This window comes from Cavia porcellus, unplaced genomic scaffold, assembly GCF_034190915.1.
Source record: "Cavia porcellus strain 051 isolate PalLab524CR breed Dunkin Hartley unplaced genomic scaffold, mCavPor4.1 scaffold_20, whole genome shotgun sequence".
Classification (NCBI taxonomy): domain Eukaryota; kingdom Metazoa; phylum Chordata; class Mammalia; order Rodentia; family Caviidae; genus Cavia; species Cavia porcellus.
The window spans coordinates 39,217,912-39,245,857 of record NW_026947503.1 but is presented as its reverse complement, the minus strand read 5'-3'; the positions used below and the strand labels follow the sequence as shown (position 1 = coordinate 39,245,857).

The window sequence follows — 27,946 nt, the reverse complement described above, 5'->3', positions numbered from 1 at the left end:
ATTTACTGTCCTGTAGCTTAACTTCTAGGCAAAGTCAGGTATCTGAGCACGATTCTGGCATCAGCTTTTGACTGTGTACCTGTTCTCCCTCACTCCAGCACTAAGCCAGCTGTCCCATTGCCCAGTGACTTGGGCTTTATGGCTTGTTGTCTCTCTGACACTGACCTGCTTGTTGTTCATTCTGTTGGCTTAAGTATCAGTCTGCCTTATCACCAACCCCAGGGCTTACAACGTTTGCTTTATAGTCTGCATTCATAAACTTTCATAGAGTTCAATTAGGATGTGAAGCCTTCCGTTACAACCAGCTTTGCTGTATTGATGTAAACCATGTCATCCATGGTCTGTTTATTCTCTGCATCAGTATAGCAGAAAAAGTGTGGCAGCTCCATAAAGTTAATTCTACAATCTCCAGTTCTGTGTACAAAATTAATATAGCCCAGCCTACTCTCCAGTTCTGTGTATAAATTTAATATAGCCCAGCCTTTTTTATTTTTGAGAAATTTTTCATAGTGTCCAATATTTTCTCTAATGTATATTTTCCTGAAAATATTTTCCTAAAATTTTTTTAATGATCTACTAATAATCTACCCACCTACCTATTAAATTGAGATGTCAGTAGACCTCTGTAGAAACCTCTCACTCACTGTCAATAGAAAGGGTTTAATACTCTGGTCAGTTCATTATATTTTCTATGCTGTTTCCTCTGTCACATGTTTTGTAGCCTCAAACAGACAGTATGGATACTCAAATGCAAAATTTTAAATTTTGAACATTTTAATTTTATCACTTGGAATTCACCAACCAAAAATTTATTTAAGAGTTCAAATTTTTGTCTTTTTCCTTTTCATTCCTTTGTACCTTCTAATCTCTTTTCATCCTTCTTTCCTTAAGATATTTGAATTGATCATGTGTTATATTTTTGCAAACATTATTCATGGAAGCAATATGAATATCATTACTGAGAATCATCTTCTTGGGAAAGACTATGATGCATTTTTATAACTTAAATATACATCACTATTTACCTGTTCAGCTTGATCTGAGGCAGGATAGAACACACGAATATGGCACACATTTGAGTAAAGCTTTACAGTAACTTATTTTTCTTTTTCTAGATTTTAGAGACATTACCTGTGCAGCCCAGGCTGCACTGAAACTTACTCTTAGCCTCCATAGTGCTGAGAACACTTTGTGCTGTCTCACTGAATTTAAAATAACATTTTTATCTGCTGTAAAATATAGTAATTTTACAGCACATGCTATGATTTAGACTTAAAACGTTCTCCAAGAGTCTCACATGTTTAGAAATGGAAGTCTTGGAACATGATTGTTTCTTCAGGGATCTATAGTCATCAAAGGATTGATCCATTTGTGTGTTCATAACTGAGTAGCGGGGCTGGCTAGAGGAGATGTGTCCTGGAGCATGACTTGCAAAGACATATTCTTGTCTGTCATTTCATCCTCTTGTTCTAGTTCTCCGGCTCTCTCTCTACTTCCTGTCAACTTCACTGTGCCATTCTGCAGTGCCATTTCCACTTGGAACAAAGGTGGCCATGGACTAAAATTGTGAACCAAAATACTGTTTTTCTCTTTTAAATTGGGCGTGTCAAGTGTTAGTTGACAAAAAGTCAACTAAATGGACACTTCTTTATTATATAAAAGCTGAAGCCCTTTGCAGAGCAGGTAAATGTAAAATCCTGTCTTTGAAATGTCAACATGCACAAAATTGGTGCATCTGTTTGTGTGGGTCTGAAACAAAACGGATTAATCTTTGCATAGTTCAGGATTCTGTCCTTTGTGACATATGTTGCTAAGTTTGTTGCTAAGCATTTTATGCTTATTTTTTTTGGTTCTGGCTTCACTGTCATGACAGCACCATACTTAGTTTCTAAACAATACTTTCCAAACATGTTCATTTCCTTGTTTTCACTTCAGCTTAAATGAAATCAACCTGCAGTGAATAAGTACAGATGCTAAAAAGGAGAGCTCATTTATTCATGGGGAGCTCAAATGTTAACAATGCTAATTTTTATGTGCTACCTGTTCTGGGAGAAATACACTTCCTAACATAAGAATGTTCCGTGTTGGATGTATAGTCTCCCAGAGTCCTGGAATTACAGGTATGTATCACCATGCTTGACATCCATTGAGAATGCTTAAAGTTTTTAAAGTTTATAACTGTGCAGGAGGTTTTGTACTTCAACCTCTTTTGAATTTTTCGTCTCTTCCTGGGCTAATGATATGCAGTACTACACTGTATCACAATGCTGGGGAGTGGCAGATTCACACCTCCTGTTCAGCTACCTGGCATTGAGAGTCAACAACCACACTCCACAGTGGAATGTGTAGGTAGGAGGTTCAGTGGATTGGATGCGTTAAATATATTTTCAATTTAGGATGTTTTTAAACTTATGATGTAAACCCATCATAATCTTATTTGGATGGTTTAATAGGTTGTAACTCCATCACTATTTAAGAAACATCTATACTATCAATGAATCAATACCATTCTTAGCCTTTTGACCTATGCCCTTGAAGACTACATTAATTAGGCTGGTTTATTTGATAAAAGTTAAGAGCACAGTTAAAGTGCTTCAGTGAAAGAGATTTAAAAGAATAAACACATGCAGTGAGATTTTTAAAAAACAACAGCTTTAATGCAAATACATTTCTGAGAAAAATGTGGAATAACTCATGACACATCAGTGATATTATTCATGTCACATGAGTTATCAGTTTTAAAAGCAAGTTGTCATGTACTCTGAAGTAGGCAGTTATTGACTTTTAAAATGTACAGACTATATATATATATATATATATATATATATATATTTGACTATTTCCTGGAGAAGAGAAGATTTTGTGGAATTCAGTCACTTTGGAGGTAACAGCAATCTGTCAGACAATTCTCATTTTAAACCACCTAATCCCTGCCTCATGAATGGGTGTTGCTCTATTGGTTCTGGTTGGAAGAGTGCAGTTACACATAATCAACAAAGCATGATGAACTATGAACAAGAAGCATTTATGAATAAGGAGAGAGGAGAGTTACAAAGCAGAATTTCTATAACAGGTATTCAAAATTTAAGAGAGGATAACTAAGAAATAGATTTAAACTGTGATGTGATGAAAATGTTTGTATTCTAGTTTTAATTAGAGATGTTATAGCTTCCCATTCAGAAAAATATGTGTGTGTCCTCAAGAATTAAACTTTCATTAAATATGCTCATTGTTCTTCAGGCTTATAGAATATGATGTTCAAGTTTTAATGCTACCTGAGAATCTGTCAGAGTATCAGTACTTTAACATACAATGACTTTTCCAATAATACAAAAATGTTGCACTTAATGTACAGTGAACCTCTGGTGGAGTTATAAAAGGTTGAGTCATTTCTCATGGGCAAAATCCCCAGCAAAAATAGATAGAAGATTGTAGATAAAGGCAAGATGAATGTTTATGTGATTTTAGTAGGTCAATTCCACAATTCTTCTTTTGTTCAAACAGTCTTTTTCTAATTCTATATTCCACAGTTTTGTTATTATTCTCCTGTGGTGTTATAATGTGTGTTTAACTCTATGGACTGCTCATTACTTTCAGTAATATCTAGAAAGAATAAAAGACATTTGATCAGACCCCAATACAGCTGACTGTGCATCCTTATTCATGTAAAAATAAAAAAGTAACAAAACATAAAATTTCTGATTTTTTGATTCAATAAATAAGCACAGCAAAATAAGTGATTCTTAAAATTTCATTTCAGATCATTTTGCCTATATCATCATTTTTCCTGTGTTATTCCTGCCTGTATCATCCGAATTCCAGAATTTAGCACAGTAATAGTCATGAATTTTTGCTTCTCACAAAAGGCTGAAAATGTTGAAGAAAATGTTTACTATCAGTTGCACATTATATTGGAAGGGAATGGAAACATAGGCCTTTGCTAATGGATATTCTTCCTCCTAAACGTGTATTCGGTAAGCCTCATGAGACACACACCTGAAATACGCAACCAAAATGTAGTCTTTGTGGATGACTCTCATATAACCCACAGCAATCATATGGAAGATTCATAACTGCCTTATGCTTTCTAAAAGCTTCTAAGTGCACAATGGCTTTTATTATTTAAAGACGGGCAGGAAAAATTTAAAATCCTGAGTTATTTTTCACTCAGTCGTGTCATGACTTGACCTCAAATCCAACAGAACTGTGAAAAGTGCATTAGATATGAGACTAGAAGAAGATATTTCATATGCTAGTTGGATTTACTGGATTAAATTTGAAAAGTGAATAATTAATTGATGAAGCAAAGGTTTTATTTTTTAACAATCATCTTAATAGTGAAATACTCTTAGATTTGTTTTTAGCCTTAAAATAACTCTAGTGTGTCCTAAAATGATAATTATTTTTTAACTTTTCATGGTCTTTGTTTTCTTTTAAAATTGCTTTAAATGATCTCTTCTAAATAATTGGTTTATGGGTTGACATAACAATATCATAATTTAGCAAGTACTATGAATGGGAACCTGGACAGATTATGATTTATGTTCTAAACTAACCACACACACATGCACACGTGCACACATACACATGCGTGTGCATGCACACACACACATACAAAATCATCCCTTTTGTTTTCTGTTTTGCAAATCAGAAGAACATTTGTGTAAATAGGGATTAATGGAAATGTGTCACAAGAGGGGTTTTTAAAACAGCAAAAGGAGGTATAGAGGAAACAAAATAAAAAAAGATTATTATCACATGACGAATATTAATTACAGAGAGACTTTAATCTTTAGCTTGAGAAGTAGAAAACTGAAGAGAACAACAAAATTTATGTTTGGCACCAGTATTACTGTCCTTAGAAAATTTACTTTATATGACACCCTGAAGAATTTCTGGTTCAAATAGGAGAAATGTCCTGATCGTGAGGGGCTTTGAAACCTTGCTACATGGGTAAATGAACTAAAATGAGTATTTGAAGTAAAGCAAGAAAAAGCCTAGAAGATGGCTAATAGGGATCATGTTATTTTTGAAATATTACCATGTTGAACAGGATGAAACACAAACAAATGATCATCAGAGCAAGAACTTTTATTGGAAATTACGGAGAACAAGATTCACTCAATATATGGTTGAACTTTCTAAGTTTTAGACTAGTCCACATGGAATTCATTGTCCTACAAACCCAAGACTGAGTGAATTCCTTGTCATTAGCAGTGATTAGTGAGACACTGTGCAACAGGAGTTTGGAAGTGTTGCAGAAAGCATTAATGTTGCAGAAAAAATGATTTAGAAGTTAAATTCAGTTAATATTATTTGCTATTCTTTCACAGTTTTGTTTTGTTTGTACTGGGAATCGAACTCTTGACCTCATGCTTGCCAAGTAGATGCTGTACCAATGAGTGATATTCCCAGGGCAGTATTACTTACTATTCTAAGATTTTAATTTGTGTTTAAAATTCCCCATTAGATCGTCAATTCTTTAAAGTCAAAGTCTGCACTAAACACAATTTTAAAATTTTCTTTAAAGTTGCTTAAAGCAGGCTGCCTTCTAAACAAACACTTGACAAATATTTTCTGGTTGATCAATCTGTGTGTTAGGCAAAATCTAATGACATTAAGTGACAAAGTTATTCCAGCAGTGCCTCAGGTTTGTCCAGATGATTTTATTTTAGGACCAAAATAAAGAAGCTTCTTGAGAATCCTGCTGCATCTACCACACATTTTCATATTTTTAGAGCTATTTGTCCACTTATTAGTGTGATTACTGGGAATTAACTGTCATTTCTCTACTTGTTTTCACGGCTCAGTGCTCTCTGCAGCTGAACTTTAAAGTAAGCTCAGACTGTAAACTGCATGACTCAGTTTGGTTCCTTATCCCTTCTCATTTTGCTTTTTCTCTCTTGTTATGAGAAACTATACAGAATTAACCCATTTGATTAGTGGTCTGTCAGGTCAATGTGTTCTACTAAATATATTAATTCTGGTTCTGCACCCACTTTCACTTGATAATTTAAAACTAAATGTAAGTCTAATCCCATAAAACAGAAATAGAATACCATTTCTAATAATGAAACCATTACATTTTGACAAGGATTATAAATCAGTTGATAGACTCTTCATATGATATAACACTTGAATATCTTCTACTTTTAATAGTGAGAAAAGGGCATGAGTTTCTTTTACAGGGGCATGTTTCAAACTAGCTCTTTGTTTTCTGTTTGAAGATTATATGACTAGTTGGTTACATAGCTTTTAAAAAGGAAAAGCTTGCTGCGTTCATTACGTTCAATAGCAATGCTCCAACTGCTGTGACTTTGCTATTTGACTGATCAGTTCTTTTCTCTAGAAAAGCCAGGATCAGGGTTGGTGAACCTATGACACATGTGTTATTGTATTTCTTTTAAAACAAGAGATGTCAATGTAGAGTTTCGTTTCTAAATTAAAACTTCAGTGTGCAAGTTTAACTGGGGTGTTGACACTGCAATAAATAAGTGAGATTTAAGTTGGAGCTTAATACTTGGTCTCGAAAAGGTTTTCCACCACTGACCTACATTGCTCTTAAAATAAATACATGAAATATTTTATTTACTAAGATTATTTTTAAAACACTTTTTATTAGCTAAGTCATTTATTTCTTATAATAGTTCTTTGAGTCATCAATATTGATACTTGGAGCAATAGTAAAGTGTAGTACAGCATAATACAGTACAGTAATTATAATATAGAATAGTATAATAAAAAAATTAAAGTATATGGCTGGCCTAACTTTGTAAAATAAAAAAAAAAGTAATTGATCAAACTCAGAATTTCTGCAGTCTTCTGAATATGTAGAACAACATGAAGAGAGTCTGATAATGAAAATAAAGAAAAGATGCTGACAATAAAGTGAATCTGACCGATATTAAGATGCTTATAGACATGAGAAAAGGTAAAATGGAGCCCATTGTGCTGCATACTCACATCCCATCCTTGTTCTAGTGTGGAGAAGAATTCAATGATCAAAGAAAAGTAGAATCTTGAAAGTGACAGAACTGTTATCTTGACAGTACTAATATCTTGACTTTATTTTAAAAGTAAAATACACTGCATGCTTTCTGTTCATTTGTCTATAAAACCCCTGTTTCTAGATCCACTAGAAGTGATTTAAAAATTTAAAAATTGAGAGCCTCGTCTGAGACATCTGTATGACCCAGGAATGGCATTAGTGTAGCAGATATTAGAGAGACCTTGAGGAAAACAACAATTTTTCCTGTTGAATACTGTAAATTGTCCCAAAATCCTAGCAAAAGCAAAGCATTGAAAAGTGTATGACCATGGAGCTCCATAAAAAAAAAAAAATTAAAATCCTTCATCAGAAGAAGGAAATGAAGTAAAATGAGTGAAGTGTAGAGACAGACAGAATTATTAGAATTTTTGACTAATACTTTAAAGAATCACTGATTTGGATATTCCCATAAATAAAATAGATGGTCAAACTTACATTTGTAAAGTGTGGACATGTACTATAGTTGTCTGGATAAGAAAAAAGCATGGAAAATTATAGTGGAAAATGATAGTGAATGCAATGTTTATAAATATGCTAGATAACAGTGTACTGATAGTTTCAAAGATAGATATAAACATCAGTTCGTATTATAAAAATTTACTCTTTTAGATTGCCTGTTTGGAGATAGGAAGAAAATAAAATATAATTTTGACAGAAGGCAATTTTTAGATGGTAGTCTCAGAGTTGGAATTTATTACCAAATCTATTTATCTTTAGAGAGTCAAAGAGACATTTAAAAAGCTTTAAAAAGGGAATCTCAATCAGGCACATAAATCAGAATGCTCAAGTGTACAATTTAGAAACAATTCAGTCTAAGTAACCTTAAGTTTCTTAACCAACTGCAGTATTAAAGTAACTAACTATATTAGTAAGAATTGTCATCACTGACACAGTAGCCAACATCTAAAGCGTCATGAAGGAGGGATTTAATTTGCTTATGGCTTCAGACCATAATCAGCTGGATCCAAGGCAGAGACATCATGTCAGAAGGATGAGGCAGAGTAAAACTAGTTTAAAGCAGTTGAAAGCACAGCAGAGTGAAAAGGGGCCAGGAACCAGACGTAAATCTCAAAGCCACACCTCCATGACCAACACAGAAATGTCTAGAAGTGTTATCCACTAATCCCTCAAATGGCTCCAGCCTAGCCATCATCTCCAACACATTTTCTAATTGTTACCAAATAAGCCTCATTAAATAATATTTAATCTTCAAATAATGAGAATATTTAGTTCATAATTCTGCCTAACATAATACAACTATTCCACATACTCCTAAAAGTACAATAATCCATTTAACTAAATCTCAACAGCTTTAGTATTTTTTATAAATTATAGTCCAAGTATCTTCTGACACAGGAGGCAAACTGTTAACTGTGAACAATTCATGAAATACCCTGAAGACATGTTTTTTTGTCTTTGCAAAAAGCTATCAGTTACTTTTGTTTTGAAGTTTTATACGTTATTACTACATGTGCTCCAGTGCATAATGATAACATTTATTGTAGGGAGTTGGAACACATAGAACATATTTCAATTTAGTTTTCATCCCTTTTACTACCTTCTCTCCTCACTCCTCTCTCTGTCACATTTCCTTTTGCAAAAGACCTGAAACCCTTCAAACTATGATTTTTTATTTTATCCTTTAATTTATTTATAATGTATTTATATTTGGGTTTCTCATATAAGGGAAATCCTGTGCTATTTTGCGTTATGAATTTGATGTGTTTCACTTAACATTGTGGTCTTGACAAGTACACATTTTCCAGCAAATTTATATCTATTCTTCTTTTAGGGAGATAGTATGCCAATTTATATAAATCCCATTTCTTTGCCCATTCATCTGTTGATGGGCATATAGGCTAATTCTGAGATTTAGTTATTATAAACTGTGTCTCAATAAAGTTACATAAGAATGTATTCACTGTAATAAGATATCGTTAACACTTTCAGGAAGACATACATTAGGGAAATAGCTGGGTCAAAAGAGATTTCTCCTTTTAGGTTTGTGAGAAATCTCCATATTGATTTCCAAACTGGTTAGAGTAACTTACATATCCCCAATGAAAAAGGAAGACACCTTTACTTCCATAGCCTTACCAGCACTTACTATTTGATTTTTTATGGTCACTGTTCTTGGATCTTTTATTTTACTGGATCTTTTAGTGCGTATCTAATAATTTTAGCTCTTTATTTATCCTAGATACTATCCATATTCTTTCTAAGACATAGGTTGTAAAAATTTTCCTATTCTGTAGGTTGTCTCTTTACTTTTTTTGATGTTTCCTTTGCTCTTCAGAAGCTTTTTAATTTGGTATTATCTCATTTGTTGATCCCTGATGTTATTTCTTGTGCAATTGGAATTCTGTTCAAACTTGCCCATGCCTATATCTTCAACAATTTTACCTATTTTGTCTTCCAATAAATTTTTTCTGTTTTAATATTTATATCTTTGATCCACTTTGATTTTACTTTAGCACATGTGGGAGATATGGGTCTGGATTCAAATTGATTTTCATTTTAATGACAATCATTTCTTTAGCAGTCACATCTTCAGTGTTCCCAAATTTACACATCATTTCTTCTGGACCACAATTGGAATTTGTTAGTTTTTTTTTTTTTTTCTTTTTCTCTGTCTTTTACTTCTAATTCTCCTATAAATCTGATTAAAAGCACCCAGAAGTCCCTATGCCACCGCCTGAATACTTGTTTGGAAATAGCCTCCACTATAATTAGTTCACTGCCCTTAATCTCAGGATCCCACTAAATTTCAGGACATGGACACAATGTAGACAAATGTTCTGCCAAAGTATATCACACATGACCTTGCATACAAATGCCATTGAAGTTCTTCCCAACTGATTCTGGCCTTCACTATGTGCATTCTTATTTTATTCTGACCAGAATTACCCATTGACTTCTGCTGACAGATTCTAGCATTTTCTATTACACATCTCCAAACATTTCTAAATTCTTGCCACCAACAATTTGCAAAGGCTTCTATACCACACAGAAAAGTATAGTCACAACAATGACTGCCTTCATGGTTCTCAAGGAACAAAATCAATATATGATACATGCATAATCGCACAAGGGGATTTTCTAGATAGGTTTAAGGAGTCAGTGGCAGGAAAGTTCACAATGGTCAGAGTCAGAGCATCCAGTAGATGCTCACCTCAAGTGTTTAGAATGTATGGAATAGGAGGGTGAAGAAGGCAGCACCAGGCAAAGTTTAAAGGCCTTTAAGCTCCCTGTAGAGTGCTTGATACCCTTTTGTGATGGAAAACTAAAGTAACTGGACTAATGTCCTAAGGCAATGGCAAAAAATGGAAGCTTTTCTAAAACAGATCCATTGCTTCCTTCTTTCCATTTTTATTCTATTCATGCTAAAAGCCTAGTGATTGATGCCATTCATATCTGGAATGGATTTTTGGCCCTGAGATTGTTAAGACTACATGTCAGCCATCTATAGACAGACTATTATGTCATCTACAAACAGACCTACTCGGCTAAGTAGTTCTTACTACAGTGAAGTTGACCTGTAACAATTAACAGCTACACTTTCACCATGACAATATTGTATTAGAAATAATTTAGAGATGACTTAAAGAACATGAGAGGATGTGTGTAGGTTACATGTGAGTATCATTTCAATGTATACATGAATTTAAGCACTCCAGATTTTTATATCTGCCATCATTTATAATGCTTACTATAAAGCTAATGTTGTATAAATAGATTTTTGAGCACTACTTAAACTTAATTTATAAATACTTAAATATAGTTTTTAAATAGTTAAATATAGTTTAGGAAATATTGACACGAGATAAGCCAGTGCATGTTCTGTTATAAATACAAGAACTTTTATTGGCCTTGGTTGATCAAATTTGCTGATGTGGATCCAGGGAAATGATTATATCCTAGAATTCAATGTTTGACTCAGTAATGTATTTCTCATATTGTTGACATATAAGAAGTGTACTTATACTAGATGTGGTAGTGTAACAGAACACTTTAGGCTGCATAATTTAAAAGTAGCAGGAATTCATTGTCCTTTAGTTTTAGTGGCTGATATATCATAGGTTAATATACCAGTAGTTTTGTTGTCTAGATTGAACCTGATATCTGCTTCCAAGATGATGTCTAGAAAACTGCATTCTGTAAAGAGGAAGAATATTGTATTTTACAAGGCAGAAGGCAACCATCAAAAGGAATTAACTACCTCTCCCAAAATCTTTTATAATGAGAATTTGTCATGCCTAATCACATCTTTCGGGCTTCACCTCCTAATACCAACACATTGACAATATCTGAATTTTGGAGAGGTGTTATCCAGCCACAATATTAGAATAAACCATAAAAACCTGTCTTAACATTAAATATTTCTATATTTTAAAATAACAGCAACATTACATGTCTATGAATTTATTTTCCACTGATTAGCTAACTTGTACAGGAGTTTTTCATATGTATGTTACTATTTAAATTGATAATTGGGAGGAGATCTGAGCATACTCTGCTTTTCAGATTCAAACTGACATGGGGATAACCTAGTTCTCTTATTTATGATCCAAGACATTTATTAAGTCAGCTTAGAGTACTGGAAAGACTAATGTTTATAGTCAAACGACATAGATTTTAATCTTCATTCTGCAATTTGATAGCATTGTGACCATTAAAATTCACTTCAGTACTTTAAAACACTAGTTAAATTATGCATCACATGGAAATAATTAACTTATCCATTGAGAAGTGAAGAGTAAATGAGAGAACATGTGGAATATCTATTATAGCAGATGACATTCATGTTAACTTTTTCTCTCTGGCATCTTATATCATCATCACAAAGAATTAGAGACAAATTTACTCAAAATTAAATGATTGTTGTGATAATTAAGTTACCTAATAGATGTAGCATCGACATCTTTGATATTTTGTACACCTTCCTCATATTCCAAGAAAAGGACAGAAACTATCATCTGAAATGTATCTTGCATCTATAATTTTCTGCTTAACCATCTGGATTCCAATCTATTGATTGCAAATAACTCTGACAAAGGATGTATCTTATATTTTATAGGTTCCATTCGCCTTATAAACTATCTACAATTTTACCATTTTATATATCAAGTAAATCGATAGTACAGTGATTTGCAAGGTATGAAAGACTGGCATTCAGACACTGTTGATGAAAGTATAATTTGGTGCAAATTTCAGGAAGAAAAATTAACCATGGACATTAACATATTGAATGGGCTGATATTTAAGATTCACCACTAGGCTATTCATGCTCCAAATGTACTTGTGAATACCAAAATGCATATACAAGTTAATTTATTGCAATGTTAGAAAAAGTATTAATATAAATGTCCATTAGTGAAAATTGATCAAATTATGGTAACTCCATATGATGAAATTTATTTGGTGTCAGGATTAGGGTTACAATTAATGTGAATTGTGGAAGAGAATCCATGAGACCATATATGAAAACAATTTAGAGGTGGAACAGTATTTAAGAAGTGATTTTATATATATATATATATATATATATATATATATATATAATCAATAGATAACAAATATGTATCTCACATATAAGCTTTATACACATAAAATATCTCCCTAGGGATGTATAAGTGATATCAGGTCATATTTGAAGAAAAGATCCCCAGCTGATGTAAACAACAGACTGAAAATAATCTTACATTTGCTTTGCAAATGTCTGTACCTCCTTTACCTTTTGACTTTAATATAGTGGACATGCATTATTCATTTAAAATCTATCAATAAAAACAGAATTCAAACATAAGATATCAAATTTGTGACATCTTCGTGTTCGTAATTTAGTTACGTTGAAAGCTCTCATGGCAGATTTTGTGTAAGAACTGTATTTGGAAAGTTTCTCTGACTCCAAGATCACGGTTCTTACCATGATGCTACTTGGACATATTTTTAAAAAATCAAAGAGAAAAAAGCAAAACAATGATTAAACAAGCAGCTCAAGCAGTGGAATTATAAATTAAGGCAAACATTTTCACAACAGATACATAGATAGATCGATAGATATTATGTTTTCATACTATGTATATGCAAAAGCAGATCATAGTATGTTGATCTGAAGATGAGTCATAAAACTATATTCAGAAGTTATTGATTTGTCCAATTGAAACCTAATATCAGGTGAATTGTACATTGATTTTTTCAGAAGAACATTGTGAAATGCATCAGTGCACTTTTTCCTGCTGAGTCTGCAAACTTCCTATGAAAATAAGCACATTGCTTTGAACAAAGCTCTACTGAGGTTCAATTGGATTTAAGTTTAGGTTAAAATTGAATGACCATGAATCCATATAACCAGATGCTAACAAGCATTAATTTGAAGTCATAAACTAGAATTTTACAGGCTAACTGAATAAAGACATGGTTGAGAGCTTCATAGACTGTCCATCTTTAATATGCTACCAAAAGTTTATAATTATCTTGAATAATATCCAGGATATTCTTTCAAATAAAATCATTTAAAACCTTGGGCAGGTCAATAGACTGTCTAGTCTAATATGTTCAATTGTGCACATATAAAGCGTTTGCAACCTTCAAGGGGCTCAAAGCAAAGAGCACAGTCAATTGTAGAGCAGAAACAAATTGAAAACAATTGAGAAACTTTATTGTTTCTAAGTCGCACAAACAAATCAGTATCTTCAAGGTAATTATCTAGGTTTTTTTTTTAATGGTTATGACAAATTAACTTATTTCTTGTCTGAGTCCCTCAAGTAGATTCTAATATAATAATGATAATTTATATTGAATGATACTTTAAGTATAATAAGATAATATGTTGAGATACTAAGTAAAAGTGTTTTGTCTTTCATAATCCCAAGGTTTTAATTGTACCACCTCATACACAAGCAGGGTGAAATTTTTTCCGAGGGTACCAGCAGGGACTCTCACATCTGTAAGGGAAATTGAGCCTCTTTCAGACTTTGGAAAATGGATGAGAAAGACGATGCCCTTTGGAAAAGAAGACAGCTTCAAATCTGAAGAGTTGTTTTAATAACCCACAGTCACTGTTAGAAGGATTGATAATGACAAAAATTAACTAAACTATAGCCAAGTCACATCTTTTTGCACTTTATACACATGGTCTGCAAAGGTTAAACCATTAAAAAAAGATAAAATCTTAAAACTTATGTGATTTGCTGCTGATTCTTGCCAGGAGATTAGGACATAGCAAAGCAGTTTTTTTAAGTGGGAGTGACCATCAAGGGTGAGGATTTACTAATTATGAGGATTCAGGACACATGTGCCTGATGCTTACTGGGCAATGCCGTCTTTAATTTTTCTTGCTCAAGAGCAAGTTAAAACCTGATAACAGTCTCCTCTGTCATGAGGTCAGGCTGGTTATTGTTGGGACTGCTTAGAGCTAATATCATGGAGATAAGGAGTATATAAAAGATGGTCATTAAGCTCATAGCTGTTGTGAGCCTTTGCACAAACCCACTCTGTGCTCTTCAGAACATATTTCTTTTATTATTTTAACTGTCCCACACTCACTCTGTAGAGCTCAGCTTTTCAGATCACTCTTTTTTCTTAAGCACTTATTTTGGATTTCTTTATCTTTTTTTCTTTTGCTCTAAATAAAAATTAAACTTTCATATTTGTTGATTGTCCCATCTAGTTCTTTGAAAGGGACTCTAAGGGCCAGGAAAAGACAGTTGGTCACTACAATACCAGGTAACAGTATGATTTTTAAGATTAATAATGCATTGTAATTGATAGGATTTCCTTCCTCCTCCAAATAATTTAAGCATAATGGAATTTAGTTTGATTCGCAAATAAACAAAGCATTATGGAAGCAGTCCAAAGACAGTTTAATGGCACCATGTTTATAAGGCTTCCAGCACCTCGTATCTTTTATTTGTTCACACTTAACTAGTGATCTCTCTACTAGGTCTAGCAGAACAAACAAAGCAAAGAGAGATATTCTTTAAAATCACTTCTGGAAAGTTGCACATGGCATTTCTACTTTTATGTGATTGGAAGAAACTTGGTTAAATGGATTTTAAGGGGCTGCAAAGTCACAAGCCACGTCCCCAGCTAAATATCAGGATTATATTTTCAAGAAATGTGAACTTTAGAGAAGATATAGCCATTTAAATATAGATTCTTAATTTATCAATGAAGAAACTACATGAAGAATACTTCTGATACATACTTTATCCTCAGTATTAGGGACTGAATCCTAAGACCTCTATAACTAAGCTGTGTCCACAAACTCTCCAGACTTTAGACTTCAAATTTTTTCTGTACCAGGAATCAAACTCACTACCTTGTACTTGTCAAGCAGTGTTGTGCTAGTGAATTATATCCCTAGACCTGGACTTCATCTTTATATTCTTATTTTGAGATAAGGTTTTGCTAAATTGACCAACCTGAATTTGAACTTGTGATTTTGTTGCTTCAGCTTTCTAAGAAGCAGGAATTAGAGTCCTGAAAAACAAAGTTTAAGACTGTTTCTAAAATTTTCTTAAAAACTGCAGATACTAGTTCACTCAGATTTTGCTGGTGGTTATCATTTCTAAAAATATTTGTTTCTTTCATGGTTGTCAAATGTATACCTCACTGTTCTGGTTCTGTGCTTTCTTGCATGGAATTTTTATTTTAGTGTGTTTCAGAGTGAACTATTTTTTAAAGAAAATTGAAATCACAATTAAAATTTAGTTGCAAATGTGATACTACACATACAGCAACTTAAATGATGGTGGATTTGCTGCTAAGTTTCCACATAAATTTGCTAAATTTTCATCATACAACTGATATGATATGCATGTGAGATAGTTCCTGACATGTTAATTCTGATTTAAAAAAAAAATTTGAAGATGTGGTATATGAATGTACCAACCCTTGACAATTAATTTAATTACATGTACTGTACACGAGTACCAATAAAAATTTTTAAATGTTTAAAAAGACTAAGAAATCATTAATTGGTGTAAAGATATACTATATAAAATATAAATAATACATTATTCATGTTGACTACCTAATTTCAGGCAAAGGTGTTGTGCAGTATTTAATTATACACAATAAAATGATGTCAATTTTTCTTAATTTTAATTAAAATATAGCTTACAATTTGAGTACTTGATCAATTGTGTAATATTCAAATGATTAAACAAAGTAATAATGAGTTTTTTTAATTCATAATGTATTTTAATTCCCTCATCACTAACTTCTTTGTTTCTAGCATTTTAATTTAAAATTTTTGTATAGTTAATACTTTGGGAAAATCATCCATTTAATTAAAAAATACAGCATACGATAGTATAAAACTACTCTTTAGTTTACCTGCAACTTTTTCAGTAATGTACATAGTTATTAACTATTTTGGTAGAAGTTATTGAAATGTATTACTTTCTTAAGGAAAAAGTGTTTTAATTTACACTTAAGTGTATTTTAATATTGAATTATTTGATCACTTTTCTATTGTTTCCATCACCTAATATTTCTATGTCCTTTTACATGATTTTCTAGTTCATTATGTTGAATTTTAAGTATAATCTTTTCCTCTTTTGAAATATTTCATGCTTGTATTATTGAGTACCTAATTTTCCTCTGGAGTTTGCTGTATTAAAATTTTATAAAGTTTGATATTTAGTGCAAATTTATATTTTTTAGAACAGATTACAACCTCTTGCATTTTACTAACTTCACCGCCTCTGTGTATTTGTGTGTATGCATGTACAGATATATGTGTGGGAAGGGTGTGCTTGTCTGCATATTTGTGTGTGTATGTATAAATATATGTGAGTTTATAAGGAATATCATGTGTTTCTATATATGTGTACCAGTGTGCTAGTTACATGAGTGGATATATAAGTTTGGGAAGCTTATTTTTAGACAACCATGGGATACATGTGATAAGACTTGGGTATTATGTATTCATGAAATTTTTGAGTATTGTATGGATATGTGCATTGGAGATGATGTATGTATATGTGTTTGTGTTGTGTTTATGTTTGGCCATGCATGTGGGTGTATTTTTACCCATATTGTGGTGGGAAGAATATGTTGTTACACTTTGGATCAGGGATGTCTAACAAACACTCACCTGTTGCAAGGTTAATCCCAGCCTGATGATGCTATTGGCAGGTGTTGGAAACTTTAGGAAGTAGGGCCATATTGGAGAAAATCAGTCACTAAGGAAGATCTTTGAAGACTATAAACCCTTACTTTTTCTCTGTGCTTCATGGCAGCAATGCGGTGAGAAACTTTGCTCCCCTATATACCTCTGCCTTACCTCAGGCCCAAAATGAAACCAAGAACCATGGACTAAATCACATGGAAAATGACCCAAAATAAGTCTTCCCTACTTTGTGTTGATTTTCTCTGGTGTAATTTCAAGTTAAAAAGACCACTTATGTAAGTTGTGAGTTTCTGAACAAGGGAGGTATATGTATGTATGTATGTGTGTAAGCATGTCGGGTGTGGGTGAGGATGGATTTGGTAGAACGTTGAGTAGTCAGAAGGTTTGTAGGTCTGTGTGCTTGCTTTCCTGTAAGTGTGGATAAGTAGGTGGGTGGACATGGTGGGATGTACTCTGTGTGGATAGCGTGCATTTATGTCTGTGTATTGGCAGTGAGACACATGTGCAAGTTGATTTTTTGTATGGTTGTCTAGTATGTATATGTGCATTTCTAGGTATGTGGATATTTGTATGCAGATACACATCTGTACGGGGGAACCTGAGAAGTATTTGTGTGTGTGTGTGTGTGTGTCTGTGTGTGTGTGTGTGTGTATGTATGTTTAATGTGTGTGAGTGGGCTTGGATGCTGGTTGTAGAGGAGGATAAAGAGAGGTTCAGACAAGGGAGGTAAAAAAAATATTAAATGATACACATGAACATGACTAAGCAGAGTTAGGATAAAGGGTGGCACCCACACTAGAAGAGAAAAAGAGACTAGAGAGAGATAGAGACAGAGAGACAGAGACAGACAGAGACAGAGAGACAGAGAAAGAGACAGAGACTGAGAGAGGCAAAATTTAGCTGTGAGATGCTAGTATATCTTGCTGCAGAAATTTTGCTCAGAATGTAACTCCAGTAATGTAGGAAAGGAAGAGATTTTTCTTTTCTCTTAATGTTTTCCGCCTTCATTACTTTGTTTATACACATACTGATTTAGAGAAAGCAAAAGGCATCATCTTCCTAAACCAAAGGATTAAGTAGCAAGCTGTTATGGTTTGTGTCTGAATGGCCTCCAACCCTCATGCAGTCATGGAGGTGGCTGAACATAGCACTTGTGATTAGTTGGTTGTCTAGTGATGGGATTGGCAAAGTGACTGCTGTACCCACCCAGGGACCTAGTCAACATACAATATAGGGGCGAGAAGGAAAGTGTTTTTCCCTTTTGCTCTTTTCACTCTTGTTGCTTGTGGCTGCCATGAATGGTTGCCTCTTGACCATGCCACTTTGCCTTGGAGGCAGCTGAGTATTGCCTGAAATCTCCAAAATACTGTAAGATAAATAAACCTTTCTTTCCCTCCTTCTGGGTTTCAGCTATTTTGTCTCAGCAGTGAAAGAAAAGTAACCAAGAAAGAAGCAAAAAAAAAAAAAAGTTATATCAATGAAATGGAGGTCACAGAGGTAACTTGAAAGCAAAATTTCAGAACACAAGACATAGATTTCATAGCTTTTCAGATTCCAGCATATGGTACTTAGAACTTCCACATAAATACCATTTCCTCAGTGAGTTAGGAATTAAGTCATGTTTTGATGAAGAAGCTACGTTAAGTCATTTGGGCTTAAGCAATTGTTTCAGTAACATGATAAAGAACTAATTTAGAATGAAACTTATTAAATTAATTAGGAATGAACAAATTCCTTGAGGATACAGATACATTTGTTAAACATACTTTAACAAATTTGTTAAACATACTTTAACTCTTCTGCCTGATTTTGCACTAGTACTCCTCAGGTAGGACTCTAGAATTGGTATTTTTATGTAGAATATGAATCATATTTTTTCAGACAGGATATGTCAAATGCCAAGTGACACTGAATGATGACTAGTGGTTGGTTACTGCAATACAATCAATGAGGTTGTTTAAACATATCCATTCCATAATTTATGGAAACTGTGAATGTGGTACATTATGTGATGAAATGGGCTTTGCAGGTGCAACTAAGGAAATAACATTAGAAGTCTATTGTGTCTTATGCAGCTGAGTTCCAGTGAACTCATAAGGTTCTTTACAAGTCACAGAGCAGAAACTCATGGTCAAAAGCAGATATAACAACACAGTCAGAAGCAGGAGTGATTTCAGAAACAGTTATAGAGTGAAGAAATGCATTTGAGCTTTAAAACTTTAGATAGATATAAGGCTTTCCCTTCAGATTCTTCAAAATGAATTTACCTTGATGAGATCTTGACTTTAACCTAGGAAGTTGGTTTTTGGTCTTCTAATCTGCAAAACAAGTAGAATGATCAATTCATTTTTTTATATTTACTAAAAGTTCTGTTAAAAAGGTTATAATGGAGTCAATTATATGTATGCATATACATGTGACTCAATAGAGACAATGGAAGTTAATTAGCTTCACGCAGATTTAGCGAAGGTATAAGGAGGTAAGAGCTACATGTGTTGAGGGGCTACATGAGGAGCTGGATATGTTGGGGGAATGCGGTAGCACATAAGTGCCAGATGAAAAGAAAAATAAAGAAGTAACTAAGATTAGCTGTTGACCTGGGAGAAGAGTGAGGCCATGATAAAGTGTTGATAAAATTCTAACACAACAAAATCACCCTCCACAGATCAAGTCTGTGTTGAAATAGGATTAAGGGAATTGTTGAAAAATACATTAGTATCCACACCCTTTTTTGATTTACACAGATTTAATGAGTTGAACCCAGACTTAAGAAAAACTGCACATGGATTCTGTTGTGGATTCTGTAATAATGGATATTAGAGAACTGCAAATTATAACTTTGGACATAAGCAACTTTAACACAAAGTCAACTAAGTTCTAGGAAATCTTCAAAAAGAACACATCAAATAAAAACTAATATGGATTCATAGAGTAAATGCACTACAAAAGACTTCATAGATTATTTTATCTAACAATAACAAAAAATAAAGGTCCTCAGAGAAGGGAAAATACACATTTCCCAATTTAAATGGTAAATATACAGCAGAAATCACAGGGAAACCAGAACCTCTTCTCATATGGGCAGTAACCTTCCAGTTTTCCATAGTACAAATCAACTAATGAACATGAGAAGAGAACTATTTAGTTGCTTAACTAGAGGGAGTTCTAAATGTTTTTACAAACTAGTGAGGAGAGGATTTGCTCAAATAATCAAATAGGAGTTAACTTCCATCTGCCTGACACACAGCTAGACAATGCAGACATTAACAAGCATGCTGTTGTGTCTTGGGGAGGAAACAAATATATAAGCATCTATGCATACATGGGCATGGCAAGTTTGATTCAGCTTGATTATGTCAGTAGCTGTGATTTAGACAGTTCCAAAATATCTGTCAAACTAGTGAATAAGATCAGAAGGAATTATCAGAATAAGCCAACAATGAACAGGGGAATTTGTATAAAAAGCTGAAATATATCCTGAAGGGAAGTGATATGAGAAAATTTTGGCTTAATAAAAATGCAGTTGCTATGTATTTCATGAGCATCTTTCACGTGTATTTCTCCCAAACCTAGTGATCAAATATGCAGAAAAGTATCTCTAAGAAAAAGCTAAACGTGTTTGTGAATATGTTCTGAAGCATTGGGAAACAAGGAAAAATTACACGTGTACCTGTGTCATAGAAAGTAACTTCAGTGTTTGAAGACTTTGCATAAACACACTGTTGCTCAGGCACAATAAGGTATGTAAAATATATCAAGGACTCAGGGCCTTGATTATCCCTTCTTGTGTTTAACCTTTTGCTCAGCAACATTGCCTAAGGACAACTTGCTGGGATCCTCAGAGAATGCTGTGGACAGAGCTCACAGCATCTTAGGTAAAGTTGTTTCTGAAACTGAATAAGATTAGAATAGAAAAAAGACAATGACAAATCGCAGAAATAAAAGCCATTCCCTGCAATGCTTGAAAGCAGGTAAAACAGGAGATGAGCTATATTAGCAAGTGAGATGCACTACAGAGAAATTCTATTTATAATGTTAACCTGATCTCTACATGCAACCTACCTAGGGAGGCATGAGTTCAATATATGCAGGAAACTAAAGAGACATAGATAAATAGTAGAGGTAACACATTCTGTGATATGAAATTATTCCGGGTACAGAAGGTTCATATACATACATATGCTTGCAACTGACCAAGAATGGGTCCTAAAAGCCTGTTTTAAACAAATCCTTTTTGCATTTCCCCAAAATATGCATTCCTCAAAAAGAACTCCTCTTTTATACCTTCAGGAAAAATAATTGAAAAATCAAAATTTTGTAAAAGTATGTGGCCTGTGTCAAGTCATAATGACTTCACCTGTAATAAAAGCCTTATTAATATGGATGAGTCAAAAATGATCTAGTTAATTGGTTTGAGACATAATGAAAATCTATCAGAGCAGAAAGAACTAAATGTCTGTGCTTTCAAAAGCCAAGAACAATGAAATCCCTGTAAGGAAAATGTCCAAGGGAATTTCTCAATTTCAGTCAACTGACGATGAAGAGACTCTTTGGTGGTTGAGTTAATCCTTGCTCTGTCAAGACTACTTATTGTGGGGTGAGGTTCCACATATGACCTCAGTATGCATGCCACTAAAACACAGAACCCTGACATTTTCCATAATGCTGACATGTATTGTTAAAGAGTGATTGGCCTACCCTGCGCCATGAGAGATTTTACTACATAAATTAGAGTATTATTCTAATACTATAAACTATAAAACTTTGTCTAGTCTTCTGCTCATAGTTGCTATATACAAATAATTGCTTTTGTTGATGAAGATACCAGGCCTATGGTTCAGTTAAAAAATTAAGGCTTGAAGGCCAGAAGTAGATGAGACAAAGTGACACATCAGCTGCATTTTGTCATCATTATTTTAGGCTTTGTCTACCTAATTTCTTTGTCATCTTTAAGCTTTGGCTTTAAGTCTGCCTTTGTTCATAATCAGATGCAGCTATTGGAGTTCCAGTAATCATATCAGCATCACAGAATAAAGGCAGTAATGGGGGAGAATAGTGAAAGGGTAAGGTTAGGACAAAATGTCTGATGCAGATTAATTTCTAGTTTTGCTTCTGACACTAGGAATTTAAAGACATTATAGTCTTAAGATATCAGAAAGAGTTCTTTTGTTTTTTTGTAGTAGAAATGGTAGTGAAAGCCTATAATTTCAGCACACTGGGAAGCTGAGGCAGAAGGATAACAATGTCAAAGCCAGTCTGGGAGATCTGGCATCTCAGTGAGTCCTTGTCTAAAAACAAACAAACAAAAAAATAGTATGTTGGTTTGGAATTAACTCGGCGCAAAGATCCTAGACTCAATCGCTGGTACTCTATAAATTAAGAAATAGGATACACACACACACACACACACACACATATGAAAGACAGAACAGCAGAATCACTTTTGCATACTTTTAGTGACATGATGAAGATAAAAATTTCGTTACAACAAAATTCAGAGCTTGCTTATCTGTTAGTCAGCTTTCCATTATTCTAACTCCTGATGCATTGAGTTTTAAAAAGGAAGGATTGATTTGGCTCAAGTTCAGTTCTCTTAGCTGTACTGACTTTGAGCCTGTGGTGAGGAAATATGTCATGGTGCAAAGATATGTGGTAGAAAAATATACTCACCTCGTCTCAGCTAAAATGCAAAGGGAGACAGAATGGAGTGCATCGCTAGAGTCTGCCTGAAGAATGCACCCCAGTACCTACGACTGGCTCTCACCTACAGGCATGACCTCCATTCTGAGCACCACATCTTTAACACATGGGGCTTTGAGGGACACTTCAGGTTCAATCAATATAGCAACAGAAATAGATTTATAGACTTCTGTTTTTAGAAAGAATTGTGATGATCATTCTAATGAACATAAGTAACATGTTTGTTCTGGCACAACCATGAGGAAAAAAACTTTCAATTAATTTTCTCTTACAAATAACCCTTATTGGAGAACATGTGGTAACCATTATTATACCTAAATGCAGAATAAACTGAGACAGAAAAAATCTGCTTCTATAACATGGTAGTAAATGGTAAGACTACAATTAAAATGAATCCAAATCACAACAAATGATTTAACTCCACAAAGATAGATAGATAATGATAAGCATTTGTTTGAAACCTCCAAAGTTGGGAGATGTGAGTTTGTTAGGGAAGGAAATCTATTTAGAATCTTTCCCTATATGCATCACAAAGATGTATTGTTATTCATGTGAATTGCATTTGATGAAATATTAAAACATGGTTGCTAATTACTTGATCAATTTAACAAAAGCAAATTTTTTGTTTCAATAGATTCTATAGCAAGCAGCCAGAAACTCGAGAAATTTCCATTAGAAAAAAAAAAAAAAATTTTATCTATAGGTTGATAAAAGAAGCTGTTAATTATCACTATGAAGAAATGTCAAAATGTGGTATAATGACTGAATATTGAATATATCAAATGATAGAAAACAGTTATTTAGCTAATGGGAACTTTAGAAACATTGATAATGAAGCAAGAACACATAGTTTAAAATTACGGAAAAAGAAATTAATTTGCCTTACAAATAAAAGCAATGATAGCTTATTTTTAATAGAATTTTATGTGAGAATTAAACTATTCTATTAGTGAATAAGATAAACTTTTTAAAATTAACCTGCAGTCATACTTTATTCAATGTCATAATTATAGTAACAATAATTTTGTGATTTTTTTTGCATTGTGAAACTAATTTTCCCCTCAATCAGACACTACTGTAAAACAAAATAAAAGGCACCTTTCAGACAGAAAATGAGCCAAGTAATCATGATCCATAAATTGTGTGAAAAGCAAAAATGATATTTCATTGGGAGAAACTGAGATGGAAAATAAATGAAAGGAAAATCAATTTAAAAAAGAATGAAAATAGAGCCACAGCAGAGAGGGAGAAAGAGGAATTAGAAGTGGGAGACAGAGAGATAGAAAACAAAATAAAACAACAATGTGTGACTAACAATAAGCTTTTACTATGGTTATCTAACAATATCTTTTGTCTTTGTATTATCAATATGATTACTATATGTGTCTGTTATGGATTAAAATCTAGTGGGAGACTTAACACCAGCTGAATTAAATCAGCATGGCTCTGCATGTAGATGGCCCACTGAGGAAACTTGCCAGCACAGAGACATAGAGAAAAAGAGGTAGGTACCTGGCTTCTCCTAAATGTTGCTGTTTTGAGCCATTGATTCTCCGGGAGGAGCTTGTCATGGATATGAGTTTCCCAATTGAGTTTCCCAATATGAGTTTGACCATTATCAGAGGAGCTTGGGACATTGTTGGTGAGCATGGCTGTGGTTCACTTTGGGGGAGCTCTGGTCCTTACATAGAGCATTACTTCCTGGCTCTATGTAAGGGGGTAGATGTGTGCTGTTTAATCTCCAGGAGAAACTTGTCATGCTGGCTTTCTGGCATTTACTCAACTGTTCTTATCATTGAGGCTCAGAACCTCTGTGTCACTGAGGATGGCTGTGGTAGTTTTCAAGGCAGACCTGGTCCTTATTTTGAGTTGACTTCTTGGCTCCAGTGTTAGAACCCTCAAACTACCGGCACAGCTCCTTCACTCCACTGACATAGACTTTCTAGCTTCCACCAGTGACCTTTGAGCCTTCCCAGTGCATATCTGTAAAACAGACTGGTGTGAGTCCTTCTCTTGGACTCTAGACCTCCAGCTGGACTTGAGCGAGGCATTAATATTGGCTCTAGGTTTTCATGCAGAAAATTGTTGTGGGATCCAGGACCTGGCTGAATATTCTGGATCTTTAATGTTGTGGATAGATTTCCTGCATTTTCTTGTTTAACTCTGGGTGAGCACCATAAAACAATATTATAAATTTTGTGTCCTGATTATAATTGTTCTCCTCACAACCACTGACTACAACAGGGTCATAGTTCCCTCATGCTTTAAATGAACACATTAGGCTAAACAAGAGGGGACTTTAACTTTAAATTTTAGTAGCCTTTACAAAATTCTCCCAAAAAATCAATCAAAAATAAATGTCCTTGTGAATTACAGAATCTTTGGGTGTCTAAAGTATCCTATTCTAATCCTAGGTCTCGCTTATCATCTTCCCTTTCTGTGCATGCTTGATTGATAGCTTCCTGATAAAACATTCTATATTAATGCCCCAAGCTTGATACTTACTGTGAAGCCCTGGGTAGAGGTGTCTTCAATGCTTCTTCAGACTTTTTGCTTTTCCTCACATTCAATTTCAATGTTCCTCTTGTTCACGGTTATCTCACTCTCTTGAATTGAGAATGCCCCTGTGAAGTCTGACCCCTAGGACTCCTCCCTCAGCTGGACATTATCAGGCTATTCTATTGTTGTTTTAGGTACCAGGAATCAAACTCAGGAGTTTGAGCTTTCCAGGCAGGCACTTATGCCACTGAGCTATATCCCCACTCCTCTCAGGTTATTTTTACTTCCAAAATACCATGCACATCATCATTTGTGGGTTATATCACATGATTCAACAATTGCATCATTGTGAATAATTTAGAAACCAGAAAACAACCCACATGATCCAGAGTTGGCAATGTTATAAAAGAATCCAAAACTCAATGCTGCCAGGAAGATGGTATGATTGGTGTTATTTTTGTTTTTGTCTTTTGTATCCGAGAGTCAGAGAACATGACAGATTACAGCAATGACATTTTCTTCTTAAAGGTATGGATTAGACACTTATAAATTATCTTCAGGAGACGTTAATATTGAAACAAAAAGTGAGAATCTAAAAATGAGTTTAAAGAAAGTTTCCTTCTTTTCAACAAATGTTAGATCAATCTAAGTGCTGAAATAAGGGTTTGGTTTAGATTGTTTCAGGTGCAGAAAAGATTGTGTGTGTGTGTGTGTGTGTGTGTGTGTGTGTGTGTGTGTGTTCCTAAAGAATATGCAAGTTCACATGATTGATTCTTTTATGCTTCCATACTATGGAATAAATTCTCTATAAATTTTAGTTAGGGTTATACATTTTTTTATGAGCGGTTCACTTGGGCTTAGAACCATGCTCAGAGCAAAGCTGTGCCAATGATAGTATACTTATTCAATATGAAGCAGCTGTGTTACCTACCCAGCTGTTTTAAGGAGTCATTTATTACAGTAGTTACACAAAAACATGCTGAGGATACAGACAAGACAGTCCAGATTGTTCTAATTGTGAAAATGGAGATGAGATTCCAGGAACCTCTTGAAAATAAGTGAGGGTTATTTTAAGGGCTGAAAATTAGCGAGGGTTATTTTAAGGGTTACTAAGGTAGATGAGGTCACTTGTTCACAGATCTCTGACTACAAGTATAAAAATCTCTCACCCTTACAGCATAATGGTAGGAATCCCCATAGAATTTCTAAAGATTCTGGCTGATATACAGAAAAATTAATACCACTAATAAGAAGCTGTGTAATTTAGCACTTTAAAACAAATTGCAAGTATTTTGAAAAATCTCTTTAATAGCCACTCTTTCAAATTATCTATGTTATGATGGATAGATGTTAGAAATTGTAATCATTCGCATGATTTCTCAAATTGGTTTCAATACTTATGTAAGGTGTTTGTAGAAATCTCCGTTTTAATCTTTTGCCTGAAGGTACTATCCAATTACCGTAACATGGACTTCTTATAAATCTAATCCATCAAGTTAAGTACATACTGTATCCGGAGTGATTTTTTTCTTTTTTTTACAGTCCTGTAGCTAAATTCACTTTGAATCAGAAATGTAAAGGGAATTTTTGTAATCCTAGCATATATTTTTTCCATCAGAACTATTTTATGGATACATCTAAATTATTTTTCAGTTAACTTGGTATGAACATAGGCACTGTATGCTTAGCTATCTTAACTTATAGGCAGGAGTATAATTTAAAATTACTCCTGAGTCATTAACTTCACTTTTAACATAGAAAAATTATTCTAGAAGCTTCTGAGATATAGAAGCTACGTTTTACTGTAAAAGACAACTACTTGAACTTTTAAAAAACATTTTTGACTGTCTTTGATATTGCTCTCTGTCTTCCTATTTATTAGGTATAATTTTATAATACCACTAATAAAATTTGAATCACTGAATAAAGGATACGTTTATTGACAAATGCTTTGCAACTTCTACATTTGTTCACTTGTAAATAATTCAGACTTTATATTGTTTCTTAGAATTATGTGTGTTCTTTGTAACAAAGTTCTAGTTTCTTAAAAATCTAGAAAACAAAAAATGGAAATCAAACCTGATGACAGCAACTAAATTGTGATTTCATGACAGCTTATATGAGTTCTTCCATCCCTGACAATAAGCCAAACTCTCACTTTTCTGTCTTACTTTGCCTGACAACTAATGATTGCTTCTTTTGTTGTATTCATTACCTTATCCCTTTTTTGTACGGAAGTTTTTAGTAGCTTTTTATTTGACATCTTGATTAAAATTTAAGATATATGTTGTAAGCAACACACTCTCTGAGATTAATTCAGAAAAGCTAAAAACTTGTTTTGAAACTTACATAGGACAAAGTATCATGTCAATAGAAGAGGAGAAAGTGTGTGTACCTGGCAACAGATGGTCTCCATAACATAGCTTAATTGATTTTAATGTTAAGTTTTGATTAATTAAGAAACTTTTGTTTGGATAATAAATTACTCCTCTCAAGTTGTAGGTTAAGTTTTGAAACAGCTTGCTGATCATTTGTCTTCTCAAAATATGGAATTGTGA

At 33.8% G+C, this 27,946-nt stretch overlaps 1 long non-coding RNA gene across 1 annotated transcript in view; it reads right to left on the bottom strand.

Moving 5' to 3' along the window:
- The window catches only part of LOC134471788 (uncharacterized), a 31,865-nt gene extending 6,220 nt beyond the window's left edge, over positions 1–25,645 (bottom strand). The window contains exons 1-2 of the long non-coding RNA XR_010041444.1: positions 25,395–25,645; positions 19,457–19,507 (exon numbers count right to left, since the gene is read on the bottom strand). This is a non-coding gene — a long non-coding RNA (uncharacterized LOC134471788). The remainder of the gene's footprint in view (positions 1–19,456; positions 19,508–25,394) is intronic.
- Positions 25,646–27,946: the final 2,301 nt, after the last annotated feature.